Genomic DNA, 8,130 nt, shown 5'->3' with positions numbered 1-8,130 from the left:
AATTTCTTTTCTTAGGTCAGTAATAGTTTAATTTTTCCCAATTACACATAAAAGTAATTTTTAACATGTTTTCTAACATTTTGAATTCCAAGTTTTCTCCCTCCCTCTCTCACTTTCCTCCTTCCTGAAATGGTAAGCAATTTTGTATAGGTTAAACATGGACTGTCATGCAAAATGTTTTTCTATATTTACCATGTTGTAGAAGAAATCACATATCAAAAAAAATGAAGAAATTAAAGTGAAAATAGTCTGCTTCAATCTGAATTCAGATTCCATCAGTTCTTCCTCTGGAGGTGGATAGAATTTTTCATCTTGAGATCTTTGGAGTTGTCTTGCATCATTGTCTTACTGAATATAAATAAATCATTTTATACTGAATATAAATAAATCACAGTTGATCATCATACAAGACAGCAAAATAGCTTTCTTTAAAAGCATTTATTTCAATAGATTCTATTTTCTTTTTATTTCCAAATTATTATCTTCTTCCTCTATCTTCTCCTCCCTTTCCTCCCCTGTTCTTCCTCCACCCCATTATTTTATTGATGCATCGAATTACTATAATGTACATATTATATAATCATATCATTTATAATAATTTTGTTTTCTTGTTTTATTGACATATATGATTCATATATAATTAATATAACATAAATCCTATGATTATATAATATATAATAACATATACTTTAATAATGTTATTGATGTTTATAACATTATAGGGGTGGAAATTGCCCCTCTACAACCATAACTAATTTGGGTTAAATAATCATATTTTCATATATATTCATATAAATAATCATATTTTTCATATATATAAATATATATGTGTATATATCTTTAACTTGGGTCCAAGGTCAGTCAGCAACAGAGATATACAACATTATTGCTATGGTGAAACCTTCAGAGCCTAGGGTTTCTAATGATTTTGCTTATGCCTTTACTCAGAAACAGAAAGACACAGAAAGAGGTCTAGACTCATTCTTCCTCCCTACAGAGCCATAAATTTTACAGTTCATAGTAAGAGCTCACCCTGCCACCACATTCTGATTTTTTCACTCTTCCCTGTTGCCTCTCTCTTCTCTATCTCTCCAAATGTGCCATTTGCAGTCCTCTGTTCTGAGGGGGCAGGGGCTAACATGGCAGCCCTATCCTCCGAAGAAGCATGCTGCAATCTGTTAACAATAATTCAGAGGGAAACATTGGCATTACCATTCCCTAGCAGATCTTTAATTAGTGCCAATGTTCCTAATTAAAGGCCCAAGCTGCTCCTTTAAGTGGGTTTTCCTTGCACATGGATTAGCCAGATGACTTGAAAGATTTGCACTTGCAACCTCCTTATATATTAGCCCACAGAAAACTCTTAGAGATTCAGTAATTCAAGCGTGGTGGTTTTAAATTTTGAATTGCCATATGACAACCCATCATGAATTCAACTGCTTCTTGATTCCTGCTCCACCTCTAACTCTCCATTCTAGCTCCCTGATGCCAGCAGGTATTTTGACATTAAGTAAACCCTTCTTTTGGTCAGAGAAATTAGCAGATCTCCTTGACCAGAGAAAATCAGAAGTTCAAAAACAAGGATTCTTAATCTGTGGATAGATTTTTCAGATTCATGAACTTATATGGGAAAAGAAAAATTACATCTTTATTTTCACTAACCTTTAATTCAAATTTAGCATTTCCTTCAATTCAAATACAAAACACTCTAAGGGGTCCATAAAATTCACTAGATTTCCGAAGGTACCCATGAAGCACATAAAAAATATTATCTTAGTTGAATGTATAAAATGCAGTGTTAAAGATGCATGAGCACAAAATAGAGGCTATCTGATTCTTATTAAATCAGAAAATGACAGAGCTTTAGGCAGTTGTATAAAGTAGTTTGTGTTAGCCACAAAGGATTTTTGTTTCCAGAGATCTCTAGAACCCATTTCCCTAGAAAATAGAACTCTTGTTATTCAGTCATTCCAGTCTTGTCTGACTTTTCATAACTCCACTTATGGGATTTTCTTGGTAAAGATACAAATGGTTTGCCTTTTCCTTCTCCAGTTCATTTTACAGATGATAAAACTGAGGCAAATATTGTGTTATCTCCTAAAGTAGAGACAGTCCTCTATTAGGAGAGGAATTTATAATAGAAAGACCTCTGATTTTTATTAATCACAAGAAGCCCAATGGTTACAAAGAATTAATGTTTTCTATGTAACAAGGACTGATTGATAAGAGCCCAGTCTTTAGGACTATACATAGTATGCTTTGTCTAATATAAGTAACCCTCCCCCAACTCCCTACCCCCTCCTAGCAAATGTTTTATGAGCTCACTGCTAGGTGTGCTTAATGAAGCCTCTGACTTCTACTTTGGAGACAAAGACTAACATGTACACTTCTTCTAGCTGTTACAATGGGAGGTAGTACTTGTTGCCTCATGGGCTGATCATATTTCTCCCAGACTTTAAATATACCCAGAGATCACCCAACAGGAGGCAAGAAGATCAGATTATCCATCAGTTCCACAGATGGAAGAAAGCTCTTGCTTAACAAAGAAGGCTAAAAATAAAAACCAGCAGGAACTTACCACACAATTAGCAACCACCCTATGTTGAAGCTAGAGAAAGTTGGTAAATGGGCTAGAATTCAAGGGAGGTAATAAAGCCTCAAACTATTTACCACTGTGATTTAACAGAGGACATTCAGGGAGGATAGAAACTGCCTAAATGCATCAAAGAGACTTCAGAGTGAATGGACCTCCACCAGAGAGTGGAATCCCACATTCTGAATATGGATCTGGACTGGACGTGTCTCCCGCCTGCAGTCAGAGGTCTTGACCAGTTCTAGGGAAGGCAGCATAGCTAGCACTGTTCTTTCTAACTTAGCAATGTTCTAGGACAGCATTTACCTAGGATAAGGGGAAGGATAGATGATAAATGCTAATAGTGAATTGAAGCTATCTACTACCCTGTGGAGGACAGCAAGGTGGTGCAGTGAATAGAGAAATCTATCTGGAGACAGGAAAACTTGGGTTCAAATCCAGCCTCAGACCCTTACTAATAGTGTGACCCCAGGCAACCCACTTAATCCTATTTGCTTCAGGTTCCTCATCTGTAAAATGGGCTAGAGAAAGAAATGGCAAAGCATTCCAGTATCTTTGCCAAGAAATCCAGAAAAGGGGTCACAGAGTCAGACACAACTGAAAAATAACAAAACAACCTCCCTATTGACTTTGGAAGGATTTAGCTGTACCCAGAATGCCTTGGAACCCAAGCATGCCTCACATGTTCAAGAAAGAGCATGTTTATATTATCTGTCTTCCAGGAAATTTCTCTTACATGATCACTTCTCTGAGTTTCCCCAGTGAGCTTTTCCAAAGAAAAGCAACTAGGAAATAAAGTGTAGAGTGTCTATATCTTCTTCCGTAGGGAGTCTTTGCATGGTATGACTATGTTCAGTATGTCCCCTAATGAGTGTGAGTCAAAGGGACATACTCCTATAGAGAGCACTATTAATAGTGTAACAGACTAATCACTCCACTCTGCATCTGCTGCTTTACCTGAGTTCAAATCCATGTAACGAAATGCTCCCTGATCTCCCCCCATTCCTTTCTTGCTCATTCTTCTTGTGGATTCTTTCTCCCTGTTAGATTGTAAGTTCCTTGAGGGCAAGGACTATCTTCTTAGAAATTATTCTTTATGTAGCACTTAGCCTAGTGCCTGGCACATAATAGGCACTATTTATTAGAATGGGTTGGATTGGAGTAATCAGAAGAACCCCTAGATCTGCTAGACTGCAGTACCTCCCTTGGAACTGGACGTGTACATGTTAACTCTATGGGGTTAGATACATGCACATTGGTTCTTTACTAAAGGATGTGCATGACCATGACTGGTTCTCAAGGGTCTCTGTGGCTGGAGTTATGTTGAAGATGATTGACTATAAAAGGATCCGAAGAGAAATGACTCCCTCTCTTTTGAATGTCTCATTTTGGATCTCAGTTGTATCTTTACCAGCCTATCACAACTTTTAGCAAGAAAACAGAAGAATGACTATCCCAGGTTGCTAAAACATGAACACCCAGCTCCATGGATGGTGCCTCAGTCTAGAAGATCACGGGATTCCCTTGATCATCTTCATTATACTACTAATTGGATAGTTTGGTGAGGTCTTCAATTCAGCCTGAGAGTGGGAGCAGCACTGAGAAGACCATCCTATTTGACTGTCTAGAGAACATAAAAGTCTTGATACAGAACATAGGGACTGGTCTAGTTAGCTCCCAGGGAAAGAAATTCCTCTCCCAAAGCAGGTTGGCACCTTCTCTGCAACTTATAGTCTCTGAGAGTTGCCTAGAGCATTGGGAGGAAAGTCACTTGCCCAACCAAGGTTGTCCCATAGTATGTGTCAGAGGCAGAATTCTAATCCAGGTCTCCCTGGCTTCTCTCTCTCTCCATCTCCCTCTCCTTCTCTCTTTCCCCCCTCCCCACCACTCTCTCTCTCCCATTCTCCTCCCCTCTCTCCCTTCCTCCACCCTACTCCCTCTCTTCCCTCCTGCCCTCTACTGTTCTGCCTCTCTACTGTCTTCTTTTTTATACCTGGTAAATAAATAGTTGTTGGGCTTCAGTCTGGATCTGTCAACTTACTTCCCTTCTGCAACTTACTTGACAGTTTCCTTAGTCCTCATTAGGACATCAACTTTAGTAGAAAGTTTCTTAGAGCTAGAAATGGGCAACTAGGTGATACAGTAGATAAAGAGCTAAGCCTGGAGTCAAGAGGATGAGTATTACCAAGTTGAAATCTGGCATCAGAAACAGACTAGTTGCTTGACCCTGGACAAATTACTTAACCTGTTTGCCTTAGTTCCTCATCTGCAAAATGAGCTGGAAAAGGAAATTTCATACCACTCTAGTATCTTTGGCAAGAAAACCCTGACTGGGGTCATGAAAAGTCAGATATGACTGAATAACAAAAGAACCAGAAATAATATTTCTACCAGTTCTATGAGGAAGTAAGAACACCTGCTTAGTACAAAGGTTAAATGAGATTTTATATATATATATAAACTCATTGTCAATTGTAAAATGCTCTAGGTACATTTAAACTCATCTTGTTATTGGTTTTGAGCCCCTCTAGGTGACCCCAATTTCCAGCTAGAAAAGCAGGTTTGAAAGAAGACCTTGGAGGAGATATTGCTTTATTGTATTTTTCTTTCCATCTCCAAAAATTATAAACTCAACAGACACTAACAAATATGATCCATATACAAAGAACTGAAAAAGGAGAACTGTATGTGAAATGATTCAGTGAATTACATATAAATCTCATTAAGTACTTTGACTCTGTCCCTGAAACCTTTGGATGGGTGAGTTTTCCACTTTTTCTTTCCTAAGACCAGACCTATTTTTCACTTTCCAGCCACCATTTCTCTTAGTTTTTTTTTAACCCTTGCCTTCTGTTCTAGAATGATATTAAGTATAGGTTCCAAGTCAGAAGAGTAGTAAGGGCTAGGCAATGGGGGTTAAGTGATAAGTCCAGGTCCTCTTGACTCCAGACCAGTGCCTGGAAATAAGTAAGTGCTTAATTAGTACTTTATCTGTATTTAAAGTATATATTAAATTTAGCATTATGATGCAATATCTTTCTATTTGTATATGTCTCTTTCTGAATTTGCTTCTCAGCATTATTTTATAAATGTTTTATTAATTCTATTTTTCTTTTTTTGTATCATTATTACTCCCCCTTCTTCTCCAATAATTCTCCTTCAATCCAAAAGAATTTTTTAAAAATACCCTCGATGGTACAGAGGATAGATCAATGGCCCTGGAATACTCATCTTCCTGTATTCAAATCTGGCCTTAGATATCAGCTGTGTGGCCCTCGGCAAGTCACTTAACCCTATTTGCCTTAATTTCCTTATCTGTAAGATGAGCTGGAGGAGGAAATGGCAAGCCACTCCATCTTTGCCAAGAAAACCCCAAATGGGGTCATGAAGAGCTGGATATGACTGAAAAGACTGAACAACAACAATAAATAAGGATAGCCAAGCAAAATATATCCAACTTATGTCGGAAAATGTACATTTCATTCTATACTTCTAGTCCATCATCTCTCTGATAAGAAATGAGAAATGTAATTCATTATCGGTTTTTTGGAATCATGATTGGCCTTTGAATTGATCAAAGTTCGTAAATCTTTTAAAGTTGTTTTCCTTTACAATATTATAATAATTGTATAAATTATTTTTTCATTCTATTTCTCTCTGCATCAGCTCACAAAAACTTTTCCTGCCTTTTCTGAATATCTCCCTTCTGTAGCTTCTTAATGTCACAATAATATTCTATTATATTCATATATTATAATTTGTTTGACTATTCTGGAGCTGGTGGAAACCCCTTTGTTTCCAGTTCTTTTCCACAACCAAAAATGCTACTGGAAATATTTTTGTACTTATGGGTCCTTTCCTTCTTTGATCTCTTTGAAATGTAAGTCTCATAACAGTATCTCAGGGCTAAAGGTATAAAAGTTTAGTCACTTTTTGAGTATTACTTCAAGTTGCTTTCCAGAATGGTTTCAACAATTCACAACTCCATCAATAATGCATTAATTAGTGTGTCTGTCCTTTCACAGACCCCTCCAAAAATTGTCATTTTCAATTTTTGTCATTTTTGCTAAACCATATTAATTTTAATAGATATTTGATCTTATCAATTACATGTAAAAACATGTAAAAATTACATATAAAAACATAGAAAAATAAATGTAAAAACAATTTTCAACATAAGTTTTCTGAAGTTAAAAGATCCAAATTGTCTCCCTCCCTCCCTTCCCTTCCCCTTCCCAGAGATGGTAAACAATTTTATCTGGATTATACATGTATTATCATGCAAAACCTATTTCCATTTTGTTCATTGTTGTAAGAGAATAAAATCAAAGCCCCAAAATAAAAACCCAAATAAACTATAGAGAAAAATAGTTTGCTTAGATCTGCATTCCAACACCAATAGTTCTTTCTCTGGAGGTGGAGATCATTCTTATCATTCTATCATAAGTCCCTCAGAATTGTCCTTGGATCATTGTATTGCTGAGAATAGCTGTCTTTCACAGTTGGTCATCACAAAATATTGCTGTTACTGTGTATGATGTTCTCCTGGTTCTGCTTATTTCACTCTGCATCGGTTCATGTAGGTCTTTCCAGCTCTTTCTGAAATCATTCTGTATAGCATTTCTTACAGCACAATAGTATTTCATCACCAATATGTACCACAATTTGTTTAGCCATTTGCCAATTGATGAACATCCCCTCAGTTTCCAATTCTTTGCCACCACAAAAAGGGCTGCTATAAATATTTTTGTACAAATAGGTACTTTCCATCTTTTTAATCTCTTTGGAATACAGATCTAGTGCTGGTGTTTGAGAGCCCTTTAGGTATAGTTCCAAATTGCCCTCCAGAATGGTTGGATCAGTTCACAACTCCACCAGCAATGCATTAATGTCCCAATTTTGCCACATCCCCTCAAACGTTTTATCACTTTCCTTTTCTGTCATATTGGCTAATCTGATAGGGGTGAGGTGATACCTCAGAGTTTAAACCATATTATTTTAAGGGATAGATAGGTATACCCAAATCATCACCCTGTTACTTCTCAATTAATTATCCAATCAATCAGCAAGCATTTATAGAAGTAATACTGACAGTCAGTTAGATTCTAGAGAGTAACAAAAATGAATGACATATTCTCTTCCCTTAATGAGCCAATAATACAACTTGGGAGGCAAAATATGCATACATGTATATTATGGGAGGGAGGGAGAGGGGGAGAGAGAGCGAGAGAGAGAGAGAGAGAGAGAGAGAGAGAGATTGGTGAAGACTTCCAATAGGACATGTCATATGAACTGAGGGATTCTAAGAGGAAGAGGTGTGGAGGGAACATATTCCAAGAATTCCAAGAATGATAAATACACTATGAATAAGCCCAAAGGCAAGAAATGGAATTCTGGGTTTGCCAAATAGAATAGTTTGGCTGAAATGGAGAATACAAGATGGGGAGTAATATGAAATAAGCCTGGGAATGGCTAGGTAGCTCAGTGGATAAAGAATCAAGTCTGGAGATGGGAGGTCCTGAGAGAGAGAGAGAGAG

This window comes from Gracilinanus agilis, chromosome 4 (assembly GCF_016433145.1).
Source record: "Gracilinanus agilis isolate LMUSP501 chromosome 4, AgileGrace, whole genome shotgun sequence".
NCBI lineage: Eukaryota > Metazoa > Chordata > Mammalia > Didelphimorphia > Didelphidae > Gracilinanus > Gracilinanus agilis.
This window is presented reverse-complemented; position numbering follows the sequence as displayed.